Source organism: Pholis gunnellus (genome assembly GCF_910591455.1).
Source record: "Pholis gunnellus genome assembly, chromosome: 20".
In the NCBI taxonomy this organism is placed as follows: domain Eukaryota; kingdom Metazoa; phylum Chordata; class Actinopteri; order Perciformes; family Pholidae; genus Pholis; species Pholis gunnellus.
The window spans coordinates 5,673,554-5,697,395 of NC_136547.1; the positions used below are offsets into that span (position 1 = coordinate 5,673,554).

The 23,842-nt window shown below is 42.4% G+C and overlaps 1 protein-coding gene across 1 annotated transcript in view; it reads right to left on the minus strand.

Annotated features, from left to right (window-relative positions):
* LOC306711900 (cadherin-20-like) overlaps positions 1–12,357 on the minus strand; it is a gene marked incomplete at its 3' end in the record, with an annotated part of 68,293 nt that extends 55,936 nt beyond the window's left edge. The window contains exon 1 of the mRNA XM_079180982.1: positions 12,291–12,357. The remainder of the gene's footprint in view (positions 1–12,290) is intronic.
* Between the last annotated feature and the right edge of the window lie 11,485 nt (positions 12,358–23,842).

Consider the following 23,842-nt stretch of genomic DNA (forward strand, 5'->3'; position numbering starts at 1 on the left):
TGGATGAAAATTGTCCGTTGAGGAAAACAAACGATGGTTACAAGGGCCGATGGTACCAATTCGTCAAGGGGAAGATTGAGGAGACAGTCTGGAGATAGCTCACGTCTCCATAAATCATGTTGACAATTGACTTGAACTGCAGGAGGGGGAGGTCTCCCATAAAGCCCGAACAGGCGCTGATACAGAGGACGTCTCTCCTACCACGGCCCAGAAATAGAGCGACAGCTTGATGCATTGAGGATGGCCTGTGATTTCCGACTGAAACACTGTCTGCACGCTCATTTTAAGTGGTAATCTGTGGATTGTTATTTTATGTTGGCGCCATCTTTGGTAGTGTGTTGCCTTTTAATGTTGAGATCTTTCCAACAATCACTTATCAAACACTGTGGTACCCATTCTCTGGAATTTCCTGCGTTTTCTTTACGATTTCATGCAAACTATGCAGCTGCTGTTGCAGCTACCAAAAGTGTAAAATACAAGTTCATCGCCTTCTGTAACCAACCTGACTCCAGCCAGAGAGACGAAAAACGATCTTTATATTTTTGTATCGGTTACAAACTATGCAATCACATTACCTTACTGCTCGATAGTGACACAGCTGCAGCAATGCAATAATCAATGCTTCCTTATGGAGGTCAAACTGGATGGACATTTAAGAATCTTGTTCTTTGATTGGGTCCAAATTCAATCTGATTCAACTTGCGTTGACCATGATGTTGTTCCTAAACCTAACAGTGATTTTGTTGCCTAAACCGTGTCATGGTAACGATGCGTTGTTTAATGACGAGCAAAAAGCCGTTTCACAACGTTAACCCTGTGGTGTAAAATGACAAACAAAATAACAAAAATAATCTTTGAAAGCATGATTAGATACGGCATCACAGCTTGGTTTGGTTACCTCTCTGGACAAGTGAATTCCCAACTATCTGACTCATGCAGACTAGATGGAAGATAATGGGTGCAAGACAGTCCTACAATGCGGGTCAATGAAGTGAATATTCACCAGGCGGCAACCTCCGGTTCTGACGAGTGAAGCCACTGCAGAAGTCTCTTAAAAGCTGCATTCTCTCTAGTGTCCATCAGGGGGCGACTCCTCTGGTTGTATAGAAGTCTATGAGAAAATGACTCTACTTCTCTCTTGATCTCAGTAAACATTGTAAACATGAGTTTATGGTCCCAATCTCTATTTTCAAGTCTTCCTCAATACAGCATGATGTTCATTTAGTAAATGATGGTCCATTTAGAGTCAAACAGACCATAAAGCAGGGTATGCTTTAGGGCGGGGCTTAATTGTGATTGACAGCTCGCTGCCGTTACCAGAGCCGAATACGGCGTCTCTACGTCACTCCACCGTCCAAATATGGTGACCTCCGTTCATTGGAAGCAAATCGACGAACACGAAGCTTCAAAACGTCCACAAACCAAAGGGTGACGTTACGATGACTTCACTATACAGTCTATGATATTGACAAGTACACCAACGCCAACCTAGCAAGTTTTGAATGCCGTGCCATGTTTGTTCTGGGGTAGGGCGGAGTTTTTAAAGTGGGGTTCGAACTGAAAACAGTCTAGAGTTTTGGTTTGACTACTAACATGCAAAGTAATTCAGATCCACTCACCAAACCCCTCAGCCCTGGAAATGCCCACTGAGCTTTTGCCAGATGATATAAACCAAACTAAATCTGTTCTTCTGGCCATTAGGAGTTTCCTCCTCTTCCTCTATCAGGTCTGATCTCGCTCTCATCACACCGCCTCTCGTCTTTCTGAGTGCTCTTTTGTTGTAATGCAGAAGCAAAGCAAACTAAATGCATAAGACTGAAATAGGCATTATATTTCAGAATTACTTACAATTCTGTGCACATAATATGAGCCATGACCTGTTTATAAGATCAGTAAATATGATGTGCCGACTAAAAGTAGACCTTTGATACACAGCATGACTCTAATACGGGAAACACTAATGCGATCACAGTGCTTTCCAATGCATTACCACCAACAGAATAGACTGCAGATCACTTCCTCTCTGCTTCTCACTCTTGTGTGTGTTACATCTGTGACACCCAGTCGAGTGTGTAAGCTTCTCCCTCGCTGCCTCCTCGGAGAGCTTGTGCTTACGCACGTTTCACCAGATGTTGATTCAACCACTGAACAGATGACAGACTTAGCCAGCAGCTGAGGAGACAAATCCACAGTCCAACACTCAGCAGGCTTCCACTTGGTGGACTTGCTTTTTCTCTGCCTGCTTTGTTTACATACGCCTGTCTGTCTCTTTCTTACTCGCACCATATCAATTCTGTGACTTTTTCTTTTTTTTTTTTTTTCTTTGTTCAACTTGGCGCATTCGCATGGATTGTCCATAAACAGAAGCACACACTCTTCCGACTTTCTTACGAGACAAAACACAACACTGTAAAATTGCAAATTGTGATTTAAAAACTGTCGAAATAGAAATTGCAGTAAATTGTTCTTAAGTTGTTCTGTGTAATTGTAGGAGCAGGGAATAAACTGCCCCAGTAGCGTTTTCCTCAAGGGAAGTAATTTACTTCAGTTGCTCTAATAAACATTCAGCCATAAAAACAAATCCGCCCGGCAACGCCAAATGTGTAAAGCTGTCTGTGTTGAAATGACAGATTAGAGTGTCCACTAAGCAAATAAAACATGAAGGTTTGAACTGCTTTTTCTTTTCAAATGATTGTGTGCCTCCAATTCCCATTGCACAAACAAACAAAAAACATTATTATTATTATTTCTTTATTGCAGTTCTTGGTCTGTTCGCCCACCAGAGAGTCAACAGGAAGGGATTCGGTGTTTTGATAGAGTGTAGTTCAGAATCTTAAACGATAAACCCACCCTGTCTCCACCAGAAGCCGTTTCACAGATTATATCTAATATTTAGAATAATATGTTGTCATCTACAGAAGAAAGTCCATCCTAAACCACCTCGCTGCTGAACATCTATCTCTTATTGTTTGGTCGTATGTCTTTTTTTTTTTTTCATTCATGATGATGTGATCCATAAAATATCCGAAACCACACTGATAGCAACGTTCTCAGTCACCTCAAGCATCAAACAGGAAAATCCATTGTAAGGCAGAGCAATTTCTCAAACAGCAGCGGGTTCAGTGGACCATGATGCCATGCAGCTACAGGACATGGGAGCACTACATGACTACAATTTGTTCTCGACTGTAGCTCACATGTAACCCACAGGTACACATACATACAGCATCCTGTCTGCCACTTGTCGAAAAACGTATTATGGGAAATGACAAATTGAGGTTGACATACATAAGCATGGGAAGTGAGTTTACCTGAAAAATAAAGGCTGTGGCTAAGGAAATGTAGAATTTCCCTTTAAATAATCACAAAGTTCTTGCATTACCAACTCCGTAAAGAAGACAATTGCCATTCACGTCACATGTTAAGTGTGAAAAACAAGTTAATTTCACTCACTATGCTCATTCGCCTTGAAATAAATCAAGAGCGGGATCTGAGGCGCATTCATTATGAATGCATTCCTATTCTTGTATGTGCAGCCTCTCCTCTCCTTGTTCTTAATTCGTGTCTGGCTTTTCAAATATTAAAAGGTAGGATTTAAGAATTGAAGTGACTGCAAACATGAAACTCGAGGCCCACTTGACAAGACGAGGTAGGTTGTTGTACAAGACAGGCACTTACTCAAACATATGGCCGCTGGAGCTCGGCACTGAAGCTAAGATGGGAAGCCAAACCATTGTGTGTGTGTCCCTGAGTGGCATTGCTCCATTATCTAGCAATGATATATTCATGCAATTCATTTTTGGCTGAGTTGTACGCTTGGATATGACGCATAAAGTAAGCACTGACCAACCATGTAATGGTCTAGATAGATTTTTTAGTTTTACCAATTTTATTTCCCCTTTTAAACAAGATATTGTTAAAAATCCTGCTCCTACGTTAGCACAACGTTAGCTGTTTGGCTAGAAAGACACAACAACTAACCCTAATATCTCTACTAATACATTTATGATTCAATTGACACATGTTGTAACACACTGCTGCCTCAAGTGTCTCAAATAATGTTATGCTTCCTGCATTTCTTAAACCTTTGACCTAGGCTTCTAGACAACTATTGACCTGCAAATCAAAACTGAGCTTGCTGGGAAATAATCAGAGGTTCTGCTTCACCTTTTCCGCAAGTTCGATTTTATGGCTACCACATGAGACACTTAAATCTCCTCTGGAGACATGCGAGACTCTGAATACAGTTAGAAGAAGAACTGATCCTCCCACCTTACTGGGAATTCCTGTCGACAACCGATACTGAACTCTTGCTGTGGTTGCTTCCTCTCTTCACTCCTCTACATCTTCCATTCCGTCTCATCTCAGGTAATGATATTTCAAAGGGAAGTATATAGCGATACCAGTAGGAGGGATGTGAGGGAGGACGGGTGTTGATGTGTGTTTTCAGGTGGGGTTAGGACTGCTGTTGAGGGGAGATCACTTCTGTGTGAGATCAAAAGGCTCATCTCTGGTTGTGTGTCGGGGGGGGGGCGTGGTAGATGCCCCGCCCAACCACTCCCCCCCCCCGGCTCCATCACTGCAACAAGGCGTCAGTGACGTCGGCATGTAAATAAATAGGTTCTGACTTAAACTCTTTCACTGGGACTCAGCAGCATGTATCATTCAACTGCAAGACAACATAATGTCCTTACAAGTAATTTCATCATGAATCCTGTTTAAAATCTCATTATTCTTAAAATAGAGTGAAACAATCGTTTGATTTCAGGCAATTTAACATCATAGTCAGGGTTCAATTTGTCTTGCATTAATTTGTTAAGCTTAATATTTATCAAACTTATAACCGATCTAATGCGTTATAAATGCAGTGTAATGCATTGCAACTTTTCACTTCAGTAAAGTAAATCAAACAACTTTGGTCAAACCAAAATACTGTTAATGAAACTATTTTATGTTGTGAGAGGATTATTCTCACATCAGAAGAGACTGTGTTTTCATCTAATTTTTACCATCATATCTTTGAAAAAACACTTTAATCAGCAGATCATCAGCCACCATTAACTTTAAACTTCCATCCATGCTAAGTGTTCACATTACAAGTAATAATATCCAAGTCTATATAAAGAATATGAGCAAATAGGAACAACAGAACATCTTTCATTTTCTTGGGCTTGTATTCAGTGATTTTTGGCCACTTGGCGGCAGTGCAACAAGCTGTAAACACAACATTGACCCTTCATCATATTTTAATGGCAAACACTTAATCAAACAGCTGCTCATTTACATATCCAGTAGACACGGAGCAACGTTGACATTCATTTGGAGTCGTGTTTCACTCGTCTTTTCCCTCATTTTTGGTCTCCACCGTCTCTTGAGGGACTTGTTTGTCTCTTTAGCTGCTAAATGCTCCGCTATGTTCACACCCTTGAAGCTAACTTTGTCTGTCTCTTGACTTTTGGTGCTGAGCATGTAGTGTGTATTTGGTTTCTAGAGCTTTTTAGCTGAAAACAATGTCTGAAATCAGAGAATGTGAGAGCGTGACCCAAAACAGGGAGCTTAAAGAAGCCAAAGCACCTGCAGAGTCTGATAATTGTGGGTTTATAACTACAAGCGGCCCCTTTTACATTATGGTACATATTGTCATTTGATCCATTATTACTATAAAATAATGATTTTATATATTTTACGTTAACAGACAGATGTTGCGGTGTAGTAGAGTTTGGCAAGAGTGGATGAGTTAAAAAATAGCAGCTAGAAATTCTTGTGTGTCTCAGCAAACAGCAGGAAAGAAACAGAAGTGAGACTTTTCTTTTTTGACTTTGTCTACATGACTCACGCTCGATCGATTGGATGCTTCGGGATATGGAGGGGAAAAAAAGAAGATGTTTGAGGATAAAGTTTATATAAAAGCCTCCCAGACAATCAGAGCAAACTGTATCTTACAGTGCAATATGCCTTCACAACTTTAAGTCACATCCCCTCCAAGACGGGGAAAAATAAACCTCACTAAACTTCAATCAGATGACTGTCATGGCGTGACGCTCTCACTTCCCTCACAGCTGCAGATGATGCGGGCGATAACTGCGGGATGGGGCCTCTGTGAAATGTGAAATGTGAAAGGTATGCAGGTATACGTGTTTTTGTGTGTATAAGCAGAGCCAGCACTCGGCACCTGATCCGTTGCTTCTCTTTCATCCCTGCGTCTGTGGCAGGCTGCCACGGGCCCGTATCATTCAACACACTACACCTGTTGGGGTGAATTTGATACCTGAAGATAATGGATTGGAGTTCAAGGGAGGAGAATGCGGACAGGAAACTTTTCCAGAGGTCATATTTCATGAGCAGTCTGCGCTGATGCAAACACATCCACCCCCACATGTATTCACAGGAAGGACACACACACACACACACACACCTACACACCTACACACACACACACACACACACACAAGACATATACTCAAATACAGTACTGTAGTAGCAGCTTTCACATCAAGCCTGGACCAGAATCCAGATGAAAACACCGATCTTAGAAAATACTTATTAAATCTTTCAGATTTTTTGGTTTAATAGATCATTTGGCCATGATCCAAGGAAGAACTATAGTTATTAAAAAATAGAGTCCATTTTTTAATAACTCAATATTTTCAGGTGCTGAACTCCTTCAGCAAAATCCTTTTCATCCCAAATTGCTTGGTTAAATATGAATATATCAGTACAGACAAAGCCTAAGTACCACCGCTTAGAATATTTAACGACTTTCACTACGATTGCAACTCTTCCAATCTTTTCCACTTTTGATGCGTAACATTGTTTTGATTCCAGTAAAAGTCTTTTCAGAAGCGGCTTATTTCACAAGAGCATATAAATGATATTACAGCTTAAGGTTAGGCATAATTTGAGTAACAGCTGGGTTTCTTCTCAGGTCGTCACCCTGGCGCGCCTCAGCTCCACCAACGATCCACCTTTAGAGTTAGGCTGTGTGCCAAGATGGCGACGGACGGAGACGCACACTTTGAGCTTCAAAAACGCTCTTCATGGGTGACGTTACGGAGACATATTTTCTACAGGCTATGGTTTCTTGGGGTATCCTCGAGTCTATTTCGGAGAGGTTCCGACTGTCCTTAGATTGGATCCCTATTTTAACTTACGAACAGTACAATGGATTTGGATTCAGATCAGGTCCAAAATATTGGAACCATGAAGACCTCTAGTGTGGCCTTGACAGAGGAAAGTGATCTGAGTGATTTCTGGTATTCCAGTGGTTTATTTGAACAACTTAAGTAATTAAACACACAACATACTGAAGAGACAGTTTCTGTATGTTCTCAAAACATAATCCTAAATAGCATTTAATAAACATTACATATTATGTTTCTGTCGGGGCTGAGCCAAAGAGCAGTGGACAGAGAAAAAGAGTAGCCGTTCCCGGGTGCTGCAGAGAACAGAAACCTAATGGATCTCTTGGTCAGATTTATAGCGGCTCATCCTCTCCACGGCTATAAGAGGGAAAGAAAGTTGACTGGAGCTCACCGACTCCAGAGACTATAATTCATCCTCCACTGCGCTCCATTTTATTCAGCCAAAGTACATCGGTGAGTATTGGGCTGATTTTTTTTGGGCCAATAAAACATAATCGCTGTCTGCCAGGACCAAGGTCACTCTATATTCCTTATGCAATGTGATGATTATTTTGGTCTTCGCTGAAGGTCGATTAGCTGTTTATTTCTTCGCCTATGCCTGAGAGATGGATTGTTAAAAATGAAATAGGGAATGTTTGGATATAATTAGGAGCCGTAGTTTGTGCTTATATTTTAGGTGTTTTTCCAGGTGCTCTAATCCAGAGTGTGATAACTGGGAAGGTAGACTGTTTGAACAGGTTGACAGTGAGCACATTTGCTGTTGCATGAATTAAGCTGGTGATTTTGAATTCAGGGTGCAGCCTCCTCAACTGTTCTGTGTCCTCTTTCGACAGAAGTAAGACAGTTTTGACATTCTTCTGTCTACTTTCAGTCCTCCAATCCCATCATTGTGTGCAATGCTTTCAGAATTTTGGCTTCTACAGACGCATGTATCTTTGTTTTTACAATCTCATAGCTCGTGGTAAGACTACCTAGCAACTTAATTAGGGCTGAGGGAACACAGGGTTGAGGGGAACATTAGGTCTGAGGAAATATTGGGTCTGAGAAAATGAGGGTTAGGGGAAACGGGGCTGATGGAACATAAAACTGATAAACCACAAAACTGAGAGACGTAAGGTAGAGGGAGCATTGGGTCTGAGGGAGCATAGGGTCCGAGGGAACATAGGGTCTTCTCATGAAACACAGCTGTAGCAAAGCCATTGTTTTTCCTTGGGCGATGACGAGGTGTCTGTACACTGCACTAAAAATTATTACAGCAGACCAGATGGCATCAAACCGTCTTTAACCTCCGTCGTGCCGGTTTATTACCAATTTGTCATGTTGATCATAAAAAATGAGCAATATGAGTGCAAACAAATAATGACAATCAAATAAATTAATTAACATAGGCAAAGCTGTCTTTTCGTACATCAAAATCCCAATTGGTCCGAGAAAACTAATGAGCTCTACAGTGTGTTAGTTACCGTGCAACAGTAAAAGCCAGTTTAGTATGTGCTCAGCCTGCTCTCCTGTCCACAGGAAGGACTACTGGGAGAGACGGCTCTTCTCTCGGATCCGCTTCATTTAGAAATTGATTTTTACATGTAGCCTTTACCGTTTGAAATTTCCTTCTAAAAACCTTGTCAGAGCAGAAGGGGGGAAAGGACCAGGGCGAATCAATTCAAATTAATTTCAGAGACGAGGTGTTTCTTACTTTGAGCAACCCTCATTTTGAATGGAGGCATTGCCTAAGAGTCAGTTCTGGTAAAAAGAAGGAAAAGAAAACATGATTGCTTTCTTCAACCCAAGAGGGGATGGAATAATTCACTGTCTGAGTTTTGAGTTGCAGGAGCAGCTTAATGAAACGAAAACCTGCATCTGCTGGTGCGTGATCAGGCTCCAGCATTAAGGAATTTGTTCCGACTAACACACAAACAATGGGCCGTGCACACGTGTGAATCACACGCATTATTGTGCTTTAGACACACTGAGGGGGGAAAAAAGGGGGGGAGGGGGGAGGTGTTGCTTGTGTTTAGGAACTCTGAATGTCACGGGAATGAACTTATTACTTGCTGTAGGTGTTCTTTAAGGTGGAGGAGTTGTATTAGATTTGTTGGTGCGGACAGTTTAAATTACAGTTGTATTTTTAGCTGCCTCAGTCCATTTGTCCACCATGTGCCTCTTCTTTAACTTGGGAGTGCTAAACAGATGCATCTGGAGAAAGTGCTGACTGCAATCTTTTCAAAGTGCAGACGTGTTTTGCTAAAACTGATCAGGGCTGGGCGATATATCCAAAATCTTCTGTCCTAATATACACCGTAGGTCATTTCACATCTCAGTACTGCTATATATCCTACTATAGCATGTGTTCTGATAATTCAATAGATAATTAGTCTGTATGAAATATGGCAAGGTCCTCTTTACGGAGTCTGCCATGTTTCTACAGTAGCCCAGAATGGACAATCCAACTTGCTTGAGTAAAAAAAACGTGATGCCACCAGCTGCTATCTGACTTCCATTGCTCCAAAAGTAGTAGTAATATTGTTTTTGAGGTAAGGGTGTCTGTCCTCTGAGGGGTGGTTCATGTTACCGCAGTCTTGAACAGGGGGGAGTTTGCAATCTGCAGCCACAAGGCTACATGCCACCAAATCCTGCGAACTCTACCTTTAAAGTTATTTAGTAAAACATTCGTCTTCAATTGGTTTAGTAATACTATTCAATCCACAACATGTTCAAGACTTCCATTCATTTCAGTTTAAAATGATTCTAATTCACCATACAATTTCCACTATGAAGCATCTACAGCCGTTAACTGAGTGATGGGTGAGATTCTGCAGCGTGAGCATGAACCTCCCAAAGTATGCATTGTAGTCTCACGCTTGTGTTGAAGTGTCGACGAGAGCCCCGAGGTCAGTCAATCCATCAACAGCTCAAACAGATGGGTTTCAGCTCCGACAAAAGGATTCGCTCTGCTGCTAAATAACATGAGACGGCTTCCTGCACAGAAAAAATAATCTAGTTTTGACATTCGTCCATTTACTGTCAACTATGTCTCCGCGCCAAGGGTGTGTTTTCCGTCTTAAATCACCGCGATGACATCTACGGTACCACTCCTCGGTATCGCGTAGCACTGGGATTACTGTGCTGCATAACGATCAAATCAGCCCTCCCAAAAAAAAAAAAACATGTTTCAAAACATCAAAAAAGCTAATTAGAGGTAATGTGACACCGGCGACGAGCTCAAGCGTAACATGGCAGGTGTACAAGCCCGAACACACTGCCGCTGACGCCTGCCAGGCCTGGCTGATTGACAGGACGTTGTTTCCCAGACCACAACAATGCCGGCAGCCTCCTTGTTATTCTGCATGCTCTCAAAGGCGCCTTCTGGTGTCCCATAAAGCTCCACCAGGCCCTGCAGTCATTCAATTAGGACTTTACTGGGCTATTGATTTCACCACGAGGAAAGTGTCTCACGTCCCAGAAACAATAAGGAGCCTTTTAACCTAAAGGGATAATGACTGGAGAGGCATGAAAAGACCAATACATCAAGTGAATACATGCAACAACCATTTGAACCAAGCTTTGCACATTTGCACTACCTTTTGTTTTCACTATGACCTCTTAGATAAATAGTCATTTATTCAAAGAAAACTGTGAGAAGCCATTCAAATGTAACTTTGTGTGGTGCTCGGCAGGTAGCTGAAAGTTGGTTTTCAGAGCTTTTACACTGAACACAGCTGCCTGCTGCTGAAAAAGAAACTTAATGACCAAAACCGTAAAGCTGCAGGTCGTAAAACCCCAAAAAATTAAGCTGAAAGACACTAAAAAAAACCTCAATAGAGCTGAGAGGAACTGCAGAGTTGGGTGATAACTCTCAGTGGGTTTGTCACTGCAAGCAACCCCTTTCACACACAAGTAGTCCTGTGATTCACCTGTTAGTATTAAATAATATGTTATAATCACTCTAATGTTTGCACAAAGAAAATACTGAATACACAGTTTTGTTTTTTCTTCCCCATTTACAGCATTTCAGTTTGAAATTCAAACTGCAAAAAGTCAACCTGATTTCACAGCCTTAACTGGCCTAAAATTCCCAAAATTCTCATGACGCCAGCAATGTCACCGAGCCTCCACGTATTTAACCGCCCATGACCCTTAGCTGCATAAAGGCTGATGCGCCAAGGCGGATAAACTTTGGGGCCAGTCTTGCCAAAAGTAGCCCCATTGACAGATTATCCTCCCTCAACAACCCGACCGTATGTGTTTGTTATTCTCTGCAGAGCTTTACAAAATACAACTGTTGATGCAACACAAGTCGAGCTGATCGTCGGGCCAATTCAGACGACTGTATAATGAAGCAAAAGGGGGAGAGAGAGTGAGTATCAGCCGGAGAGGGAGTTCGGGGAAGAAAAAGAGGGAGAGAGAGTGAGTAAGAGTGGCCAGGAAAGAGTACATGTAGACGCTTAATGAATTCGGTCACAGCTCCGCACAATGAATTCTTTATCCGTGGGGGATGAAGCAGGGGACTTGGCAGAGCCCTGGCGTATCTCGGCAAGGGTGAAAAATAGAAATCCCACTGTCCCCCGTTGGCTCTCCCTCATGTCAGCTGCCTTGGTTACTGAGGTGGCTGCCAGCGAGCCCCCTCCGCCACGCCAGTCCTCCATCCCTCCTCCTCTTATTCCTCTTTTACTCTTTCTATCTATCTTTATCAGCCCAACTCTCCTTCACACTTGTGTATTTCCCTCCCTCCCCTGCCCTCCCATTCAAACTCTGTTTCTCCCACATATCTCTTTTTGTTTCACCTCTCCCTCTACGATTTTTCTCTTCATTCTCTGCTCACCTTTCTTGTGTTCTCCCCCTTTTCTCTTATTCTACTTTACCTTGTTGTCGCACCATTTTCACCACATGTGGCTCAGTCAAATAAAACAAGTGAAAATGCGGCGGCTCTCCAAAGTAAATATGTGATGTTCATGATTGCAACACATACACAGACGGGAGACAGTGTGCGAGCGCTAAAAAGGCAGTGTACAAAGACTTACCTTGTAACGGGTTGCTCTGATCGTTGTGTGCAACAAAACAATATTTTATATTGATCCACATGTAAGTAGTCAGTCACCAGTTGAGGCAATACAGTTTTTACCAGATGCATATTAAACAAATAAATCCTACCTTTTAAAAGCTGATTTTTTTGTAACTTCTCTTCCCTTGCAGCCAGAGAGCCATTTACTGCAGTTCTCTCACTTCTTTTTTTTTTTTTTGTTGTCTTGTCTCCTTCACGTGCCGGTTTCTATTTCTCAGTCCTTCCAGGAGAGGCTGATCACCGGGGTTTTGTAGAGAAGTCCAGCTGAACCTCCCCACCTCCCGGGGAAAAAAAAAACAAGAACACGAGATAAGAGCTGGCACCTCCTGATCATCTACTTCCAGCGCTCAGGGTGAGAGAAGTGTAAGACAAAGTAATCTTCAGGTGAAAAGATAGGACTTGCTCCCCGCCTGCTCTCTCTCTCTCCGCCTCTCCCTCAGTCGCCCGTGCTCGCTCTACCTGCTCAAAGCGTTGTGGACGAGCTCTCGCAGCAGCTGCCTCTCCAGCTCTCCCTCTTGTGTCTGAGCGCTGTGCTGTTGCTCCATCCATTCCCCACGTTTCTCTCAGCCTCTCCCCTCCCTCCCTCCCTCTCCCTCCCTCCCTGCCTCCATCCCCTCCACGGCTCATGAATGTTTAGACACGGCAATTGTAGCTGACAGGCACCGAATTAACCCGCAGAACTCAAAATACACTCTTTCGCTTCACTCACTTTCCCCCAGTTTTTTCTTTTGTCCTCGCTTTTGTGACGACCCCCTCACACTTTGAATGTGACCCTCCTGAATTGTACAATCGGTTCTTTTTACAGGCAGTGATAGTCTATTAACTTTGTGGTCCCGGCTCGCCACTTCTTTTTATATCCACAGACCGTCTGAAGCAGGGATGAAAGATTATGGTCCAACATCCATGATGAATGTGCAATCAGGGACGCCCACCCATTAAGAGTGCTGCGCACATGAGCACACATTATAAGAAAATTGGCTCATAAAATAATCATGAGCAAAACAAGAAATGTGTATGATTAATAAGTAAATATTTACCACCCTCCTCCCTTGATTAATCAATGATTAATTGTCCTTAAACGAGTCTAACTGGAGTTGATTGAAGATATTGAGCCATTAGAAAAATCATCCAGCGACAGTCGCTGTAATTGTGATTTGATTACAGCGTGATTACTGCCAATTATCTACCCTTCTATAGAAACACAACCAGAGTCAACTTTATTGGCCAATTATGTTGACAAGGCAATTTAGCTGTCAATAGCTCTCAACATAGGAGCGTAGTGACATGTAGGCTTTGTCATATGCTCTGCTGCTGCTCTTTGTGTGGTTCTCCACGTGTTTTAGGCCAACCCAGTCACCAGAATGAAATGTCGGCATCGTACGTTTCTACAAACCACGGCTACGTTGATTCCCGGCATTTCTGAACCAAATATATGTATCACACCAGCTATTTTACGTATACATACGGTTTAGGCAACACAACTACTTGGTAAGGTCAAATCAAAATCATCGTCCGACGATAGCAGGTGGGTTCCGAGATTGCATTGCATCTGTAGGCAACAGAACAATATTTTTGGTATTGGAAGCGTTCTGGTTTCTGTTTGTAATCAGAGTAGCAGGCTTTAGTTGAATGCAGGTAAACCGTCCGTGTGGAGTGCAAAAGAGGCGGAATGCAATCTCAAAATCATTGGTGATCGTCATCGGACGATGATTTAGCTTGTAAACTGGCTACTTGTGAATTAATCTGGTCAAACACGTCGTCTCTCAACTCCAGTCTTGCATCCCAAGTTGCTAATCGGACCGTGAACGATGAGCAGCAGCGCAAGCAAAAGGAAGTCTTGGCCCGGATACCCGCTGGCTACAATGGAAACCCAGAACTTTAGCCTCAGACGCTTATTCGCTGTCAGACCAAAAGGGTTTGGATATTGGGTTTAGGCAACAAAACTCTTTGGTTAGATTCAGGATAAACATCACGGTTGGGCTTATAATTAGTACATAAACCAAGTAAAACATAAACAACGTAACATGGGTATGGAAAAGACATCACTAACGAAACTAAATAACTCAACAACACCTTGGGACATGAGCACTGGTCTTCTGGTTTGCGGGTTCTGTGTGTTTGACCCTCCAACCCACAATAAGTAGTCTTTCTCACTTACACACATACTTCGTCACTTTATTGAGCGTAGTATATTGCATGCATTACGTTGCAGTCAGTACAAACTACATGGAGTAAGGAGCAGATGGTGGTGTTCTTGCACGCTCAATTACTTACAAATTGTTGTGTTGTTCCCACAGTGTTTGGTGAGACTGGGCTGCACTAGCAGGAACCTGTCACAACTTTGCAAACACCACTTGTCAGTGGTGTTAGCTTAAGGCTAGTGCTAAAAGAAGACAAAACAACCCTGACCTTACTGCATGAAGAGTTCTGCTGAGCTGGATAGAGATGATTCAGAATATTTGAAATATGTTCTACACATAACACTCATTCTGTTTGGGTTTAAGGCTTATTCTGAATACTAAACTGTATTGGTATCGATCTTGTGGAAGTCACGCTGCGAGTAACACAGCTTGCCGTATGTTGATTTGACGTCACACACCTGGAAGGTGCACAGTGTGATCCATCAGCAATGGATTAAGGAGAGGTTTCAGAATAATCTGAGTAGCTTTAATCCAATACAATCGTTGGAGGGCTTGCATTGTCCCTAAGCCTTTATCAGCCGGTCTGAGTCATGTTGGCAATCAATAAAAACACAAGCTGCAAGTCTACAGTCAATCTAGGTTTGAATCAAGTCTGGTTCTTCTTGCTGTTTCTTCTCTAATGGAGCTGAATGCCATTCAAAAAAACATGAATGTTTGAGAAAAAAAGAAGTCGGCAATTACCATCAAATCTTGGTGGGAATTATCTCCACAGCTATATGATTTCCTGCTGTTCTCCTGAGGGCCAACGCGATTATGTTGACAAGGAGGCCATCTGCATCATAGAGAATTACTGCATACTGCAATGGCATTAACACATTAATCAGCATAAATGTAGTGACATGCACACAAAATAAAAACTCATGGAGGAAAAAAGTGTTTCCAGGTGTTGCAGCTAATTCATCAAGATTGTGTATATTTTTAGCATACATGTAAGAGCACTATGCTAGTATAAAGAATAAAATGTATTTGAGAGAGAAAAGAAGAACTTAGGCAGAAGCTCGATTTGAAGAGTGCTACGGCTTCCATGATGGTCTTTGGTGGAAAGTAGTTTTCAGGTCTGGATTGCCCCCCCCCCCCCCCCCACACACACACACACACACACAGTGGGAGTGTGTGATTGATTTCTTCGGTTTATCCCCAGGAGATGAGAAAGTTAGCATGTCTCGCTCCCTAAACCTATAAATCACATTGATCAGCTGGGATAATAAGGCCATGCCTGCATATCCCCGGAGAGTAAGATGATAAAACAATTAGAAGAGCATGGTGACAGACACAGAGACACAGATGAAAAGTAAGACCTAGATAGATTGAAAGATATAGATACACAATAAAAAAAGGAAAAATGAGGATGATGCTTGTATGAACTGTCAAGGTGCAGAAAGTGTTCGGGAAAGAAATCATTAAATATAGGGCAGAGCAAGTTTTTCCTCATATATATATATATATATATATCTTTCCCACACCATTGCTGACATTGTTTGGTAACCCTGACCTACTTACTTTGACCTGTGGAATCTATTGGACTCATCTCAACACTATATCCTGGATTTTCACTTTCTATATTTATCTAGTTAGGACAGGCGTTACTACAGAGCTTAACACATTGGGTGGCATGACAGGAATTAACATGACTCGGCTAAACAAACAAAAAGAGACAAAATAATAGAAGTTAGATTTTGTGGTGCGGGTGTGTGTTAGTGACCTGTGAGCGTGTATGTGGGGGGTGTTTAGGAATAATAAGGGGGAGAGGAGGAGAAAAAGAATGAAATGAGAGAGAATAAAAGAAGAGAGAGAGAGGGAGGAGAATAGTTTTCCTGACAGAGGTGGCTAATGATGTCTTATGGTCCAGCCATTTTATGATACTTTGTCTTTATTGGTATTTTTTTTAAATAACTCTTACCATTATCATCATTTATTTATTTATTTTACTGTACCACTTTAAATCATTGAGTACAATGCAGTGAAAAGACATCCACGTTTAAGGAAAAGGCCTTACTAATACCTTTTAATGCTTGTTACCAAAACCAACATTGATTGATTCAAGCAAGTGTAAAAATCTGTGTGCCCAAAGCCTGATATCTCTTCTTCCTCTGTGCTATAGAGTTTCATTATAAACACATCAATGAATCACACTATTGCACTGGGAGACACGTTCCTTCATTACCATGAAAACACATTTCATGGTAATGAACGTGTACCTTACCTTGCACGGCAGCTGGATTCTTGCAATATAACAAGATTACACAAAAATCTATCTTGTAAGGCTTCAAGTAATGTCCGGACCAATCAGCGTCCTGCAAAGAGCTAACGGGTGGCAACGTCCTTTTTCAGAAAAGTGAAGCCAATGCTAAAGTGTGTTAAAGCTGCATTCTCTCTAGTGTCCACCAGGGGGCGACTCCTCTGGTTGTATAGAAGTCTATGAGAAAATGACTCTACTTCTCTCTTGATTTATTACCTCAGTAAACATTGTAAACATGAGTTTATGGTCTCAATCTCTAGTTTCAAGTCTTCTTCAATACAGCATGATGTTCATTTAGTAAATGATGGTCCATTTAGAGTCAAACAGACCATAAAGCAGGGTATGCTTTAGGGCGGGGCTACACGGTGATTGACAGGTCGCTACCACTGCCTTGTCTGCTCTGGGAGCGTACCATGTTTTTGTCTTTCAACTTGAACCCGTTTTCACGTCATGAAAGTTAAACGTAACATTTTGGTCGTCTGAAGTCTCCCTCTTGTGTCATTTCTGCTTGCAAAAAAAAGATGCTGTCGGCCAAAAACCAAGATGGCGTCGGCCAAAAACCAAGATGGCGACAGCCAAAAATCGAGATGGCGAAGACTAAAAAAAAAGTTAGTGACAACCATAAACCAAGATTGTAACGTTCTAAAAACAAGATTACGACGTCCAAAAAATAAGATGGCGACAGCCAAACCCAAGATGGAGATGGCCAAAAAACAAGATAACGACAACCAAAATCCATGATGGCGACGGACAAAAATCAAGATGGCGATGGACAAAAAACAAGATGGTGATACCCAAAATGACAAACTCAAGGCTTCAAAACGTCAGTCCACAAACCAATGGGTGACGTTGCAATGACTACGTCCACTGCTATGTCTATGGGGGCCACTGGCAACTATGGCGTGGTTTAGGTGCGTGTGACGACTCAAAGAGGCAAATGTTTTGTTAAAAACAACAATGCCGTTTCCTAAAGAGGTTAGCGTAGATGCTGCAGTAGCATCCATTATATCAGAACTGTAGAGTTTTTCTTCTTTGATAGAAGAGCAAAGAACTCCACTAAAGGCTTTACTTCCTGGAAAATATATTTTTTCGCTCTTCTCCCGTCTGGCTTCAGCAAGCGTTTGATTGACAGATGGTTCATCCAATCACTTGCCAAGTATTTTTTTCCAAACAGTTTCCAATGACTGCCTCTCAGATGGTTCTGTGTAACAAACCATCTGGCACTAGAGCACCAAATGTGGATTAATCCGCCACTGAAAATAGTCCCCAACAAATGTACTTTTCCCTCCAGTTTGAGTAACTTTTAATAAAAACTAGCGACTAGCTGTTTTAAGTAATTACGTTGCCTTGCAAAAAAAAAAGTTTAACTGTATATGTGTGCCTGTTTTTAAAACAAGTCTCCAGTTCTTTAAACCATCTCGTAAATGAATGGAACCTATCCGGAGCTACCTCCTGGATACAGATACACTTTTACAATTCAATGTACAATAAGCATGGGGGCATCATAGTCCTGTGCTATCTTAGTCCTGTGCTAGAGCCAGACTCCATTCTAAATGGAAATCATAACAAGCATAGGTGAGACACAGATATAAGATTGTTATAAACCAGCTTGCAAAGATAACACAGTTAACTTACCACAGTTAGCAACAGCTACCACAGCTTCAGTACTGACTGATAATGATGTCTAGGATGGTCAAGTTTACCGTGACTACATAACAAAGTGAAAATCCGATTTTGAGGTTACTCTGATCTTATTGTCAGTGAACTCCATTGAAAAGTTTTGTCTCTGGTGTTGCAGCATCCCCAGACCTCAAGTTAAATGTATCATAATGATTGAAAGCTTAAGTCAAAACACAGCGTTTCCTTTAAAGGCAATTCAGATTATTAGATGACACTCTCCCAGCTTCTTACCATTTCCTTTTTGCTTCGTCCACTGCGCATGGACACAGTGGTTTCCTGCCAGATGCCCTCTGCATGCTGTGGTTGATGGCCAAATCGCTTGTGAGAATTGACAAGTGGATAGAGTCTCTGTGTAGCATCAACGGGAGATAACGAGAGAAAACGATGAAGTAAAAAAAAATACACTGAAGTCCATCCTCCCATTTTGGACCACTGGTCAATTTCATATGTGAGTGATTGGAAGTGAATAACAGTGACAGCATCCTAATTGTCAGCTCTTCCTTCTTCCTTGTGACGGTTGCCTGTTTTGTGACTTGCTGGTGGTTTGGCAGTGGCTTCTGGACTGCAGTCATGCAAACTGCCATTGGCTTTGTGATGGACATGTGCGCTGGCTGTCCTGTCTGTCTTATTCATGATTCAGCTCCTTGCAGGAGAAGCAGTAAGAAGCAGCTAAACAAAAAAAAAAGTAACTGGACTGGACCTGTCAAACCGATCACTGCTGTGGCTGAGAGGACTTTTTTCCTTTCATCCTGGCAGTGAACTCGGACTGAACCATACACAATGAAAAGTTTTAAGATGCGAGTAATCACATTTTAATCACAGGAGTTGATTTATGTCACAGAATGGTTTATAATGAAAGCAATTGTAGAACAAGAAGCGCAAGGTCCAGTGCTACTATTGATGATTATTGTACACATTCTCTGATTTGTACAGTTTTACACAAATCTACAGGGAATTTGAAATTAGAGAGATGAAAAGTGGAGTCGCAGGCCATGCAGTCGTGAGATAAATCAAAGCGGTTGTGTGGCGCAAGAAACAAATGAGCCACCAGGGTGCCATATATGGCAAACTAGGTTTGGGAGCCTCACATTTCTCTATATTGAATTAGTGTTACACAGCAAACACAACTGTCACATAAAGTTTGTCACTGTTTGAAATACCAAACAAGACACGGCGGCGAGAGTCCACACAGCTGCTGTACAGTAAATTGTTGATGTGGTCCAACCATCAAACAACAATGGCACAAATAATTTAAATGACAAGCCAAATGTTGCTGGAAAGGTGTTCAGAAATCCGTCAACAGCATGCAAGATTGATGTGTTGTTGTTTTTTTTTGTTTTTTTTCGGCATGTCGAAACTGCAGAGGAGAAAAAGGGCCTCCGCCAATTTCTTTCATGACAGTTAGTTACCATTCTCTCAGTTCCCCCATCTTCCAGCAGATCGTCTCGTCTCGGCTTGATGAATAATTTGGAAGGAGTGCCGCTCACTTAGGACATTGCTAGAGAGAGAGAGGGAGAGGGAGGGAGAGAGAGAGAGAGAGAGAGAGAGCGAGAGAGAGGTGTGCAGGTCCCAGAGGTGACGGTTGGGACGACTCTTGAGGAGGATCAGAGAATATCCGGGCTGAAGTTTGATCATGACCTGATTCTACACGTAGCGTTCTGTCTCGCAAACCTCATATGCAAGTAAACTGCAATGCCTTTTATTTTTGTGCTTTTACCTCAGCCAAATACTGTCAGTCTGCTCCAGGATCTCAGCATGACTGAGCGGATGTGTGTTTGTGTATGTATTTTTATGATGGACTCATGGCAGAAGCTGCTGTCTCACCACAGGGACTGTCTCTCTCTCTCTCTCTCTCTCCTCCGCGGCGATGAGATGTGTGAAATTTCGAGACGCCACGAGGACAGATCCAAACATGCTGTGCACACGAGGATGCAAATCCAATATCTAACATTTTTATTGGAATAAGTGTTGCATGGCGGATGAGATATGCTGGGTGTAACAGCCAAACATGGCAGATGGGGGGAGAAAGTCTTGAAGAGGTTTCCATTGTCTTGTTAGTCTAATTAACACACTCAGACTGCAAAACACAGGACTACAAATCTCCTCCCTTCTTGTGCCTGTGGATTCCTTTGATACAATGCATCACTGGCCAACATGAGTGATGTGTGAGAGGTGCAGACATCTGGGCACTGAAGAGTTGGAGCCACAGGAAACAATCACCGCTTGCTGTTATTGGGGAGGGGGTCATGAGAATGCAAATGTGTCCACTGCAGCTCACATTATGCCAATTTTCTGCCTGAAGTGATCATCTCTCTCATATTAACCTTTCAACCCTTGATTACAAACACGTGTTTCAATCATCAAACGCTGTAAGAATGAATGTGTAACTCCAGTATAAACCTATCCATGTGACTATTAGCCATTCAAAGCAACTGACTTTGGGAAAATACACAAGAAAGTCAGTGATGGGCGCTGGGGAGGATGGTTGGGTCAAACAAACATGTGACTTTCACCCAGGAGACCACTGCTCGTGTCCCGAGTGAAACCAAAGTTGACTTCTTTTGTTTTACTTTTACTACGTAACTTAACACTTTTGTTGCCTAAACCTAACTAAGTGGTTGTTGTGTAAGTAAATCTCGTGGAAGGTTAATTTGAAAAGGCACTATGCATGTAACGAGTGGAAACTGTCACACCGTCCCTGACGTCCTTAGAAGATAAAAAAAAAAAAAAACACCTTTTATCAGGTTTTTAAAAAGACTAAATTTAGCTTCAGCTCATGACACACATGACAAGGGACTAAGGCTTAACACCCACGCCCCCCCCCCCCTTTTACTGCCCCAAAGTTGAATGCAGAGGTCCTGTATATGCATCCATTTGCAGACATGTTTGAGCACCTGTTGCACACAAATTACTATACTTACCGCTGATCTATCTCTGCATCATTATTACCTACACAAATGTTCCGTTCATTTATCGCACAGAGCAAATCAAGTGATTGAGATTCAGATTCTGATTGCCAATTAATGTCATCCCCCCCCCCCCCCCCAGTCATCCTCTGCCTCCCAGTGTTTGCCAAACCGACGAGAGCAGATGTTGACCTTTGGTTGCTTTGCACAGGGGGGGTTGGCAAATGAGGTGTTATTAGGCCGCTCCAGCAGTTCACAAATTGTATGTGAATATTAGGTGTAAATATTTCATGACTGTAAATCACATCTGCACAGGCTGTTAAATGGATCCCCAAAGTTCATTCGATTCATGCATATTTTGATGCTGGGAGGTAATTTGTATGAAGGGTTTTTCTCTGAATATCATTGTCATGTAAATTTAATTACCAATGCTGCATAGTTGGCTTTTGGTGTTTTTTTCAAGTGTACTCAATTTGATTTAAAGATAATCAAATGAATCATCAACAAACTTGCAATTTTACCCAATATGTTGTTTTTAATCTTTTTTAGGGAATTGATTGTGAGCAAATGAAACACGCTCACATTAATTACTCTCTATGATAGGAAAATGTCACTTAATAGCTCATTTATAGAAACAAACTGGGTTTGAATACACCCAAAGCACCTAGTTTGAGCTGACTGATTCGTCTGGCATCGAGACACATCGTAACAACAATTACTCGGTTAAAACATAATCGTTCAATGAGCGTGGAGGATCAGTGCCAGGGGCGGGACTAACGCCGTGGTCCAGCTGTTGTGAAGGGTTGTTAAGCTTTGCTCCACAATATCGCTGAACATCATAGTTTGTTTTACTTTGCTCCGCACAACTCTTAGGACACCGGCAAAACCAGCAGCTACGCATAATTGTTGACATAAAATGCCGTTAGATCCAGAAAATGGAAACTGAGTTGACAAATCTTTTTGATTCCTACCCGTGGCTTCCTAATAATAGTTCCACTGGCTGCTATTAGTGCTGGCTGATTTCCTGATATTGACCTGAATGGATTCTGGAACGGGCCTACTGGGAAAAGGCCCAGGGGCCCAACAGGTTAGGGGGCCTCTGTTTGAAGTTCCTGCTAACATTTGTTGTTGGTAAGTTACGTTACTGAAGTATGCAAGTTACACTCATTTCACACGGGGAATGAACAGCCGCCTCCTGGCTGAAAGATCACTGTAGGACCCGTCCACTTCCCCTTCAGCCAACCCTCCTGTGGGTTTTTGCGGTCTCTATACTTCGTCGTTCATGGTTACTTGGATAACATACAAAATGATTTTGTGGGATATCTACGAATTACAGCCCACGAAACAATCAAAAAGAGACACAAAACTACAACAGAGGTGCAAAATGACCAAATGCAGACACAAAACAACCAAAAAACAGACGTAATACGACTATAAATATGTCTCTATTGATTGATTTGTCAAAAATCACTTGCTCTTATGGAGGAGCCAGTCGGGGAGGTGTCCCTTTACATGTCTCAGCCCAGGGGTCCATTGTCTCATAATTCATCCGTGGCTATTGATTACTTCCTACAGTATCTGTCTGTGTTATCTTCACTCTCCAGCTCAGTTGATGTATTTTTCCAATATTGTTTTGCCAATGTTATAGCCTCTTCTGCACGCTTTTGGCTCTGTGATGTGTTTCTTGATTTTCCATGCCAGCACCAGGCATCCGGCGTGACGCTGCCGTGCCATGATTCGAGGCAAACCTGGCGTCCTCGCTGCTGATTAGTTGACCGCGGCGTTTGGTCTGATTAGTCTTGGATTGATTGTTGTGCTTCCAGAATGCTTTGAGTGATGACAGAAATTGTTTCTCCGTTGATTTTGCTTCCGCCTCTCCTATGTGACGCAATCATTGGTGATGAATCTGATCTATAAAATGTATGGGATGTGCTGCTAAACCCCGGGGGGAGTGACAGTGTGTATACTGTATGTGTGCGTGTTCAAACCACGGTACAGAGCATGCTCACAGCTGGCCACTCTCAGCTGGGGCCTCAAAGTCACAAAAAGGCCCCTGTGACTAAGTCACTCGCTCTGTCGCTGTCTCCACAGGGACAACGTAACCGTACAGGACTGTGGGCAAAACAAGCGCCCCCCTCCTCCCTCCAGTGGTGGGAGCAGTTGCTCTCTGGTTTATTCTGACCCAATAGGCTTTGAGGGGAGAGCCGGTGGTGGAGTTGAGCTCCCTTGGGATTACCCCAGCTTGGGATTTTGGCACGGCTTGAGACAGAACCCTGGAGAGCTTTTGGGTTTAGTGTGTGTTTGTGTGTGTTGTATATGTACGAGGGAGGCTGAGTGTGGTTCTGTACATCTGCCACTTCCTCCCAAGGGAACAGCCAGGAAGGTTAGCCTAGTTTTCACCTCCATCAGGACAGTTGAGAGGAGCCAGGAGGGTGAGTTTATTCTCATATGGCCATATGTGTGCGGTTTGCCCCCCCCCCCCCCCTACATCCTAGGGAGTAGTTTTGATTTGATAGAAGTATTAAATAGATAAACACGCTTGGATATACCTCTTTCTATTAATGCAGTATAACAAAAAGTAATGAATGCAATATTAACTTCTAATTGAAATCGTT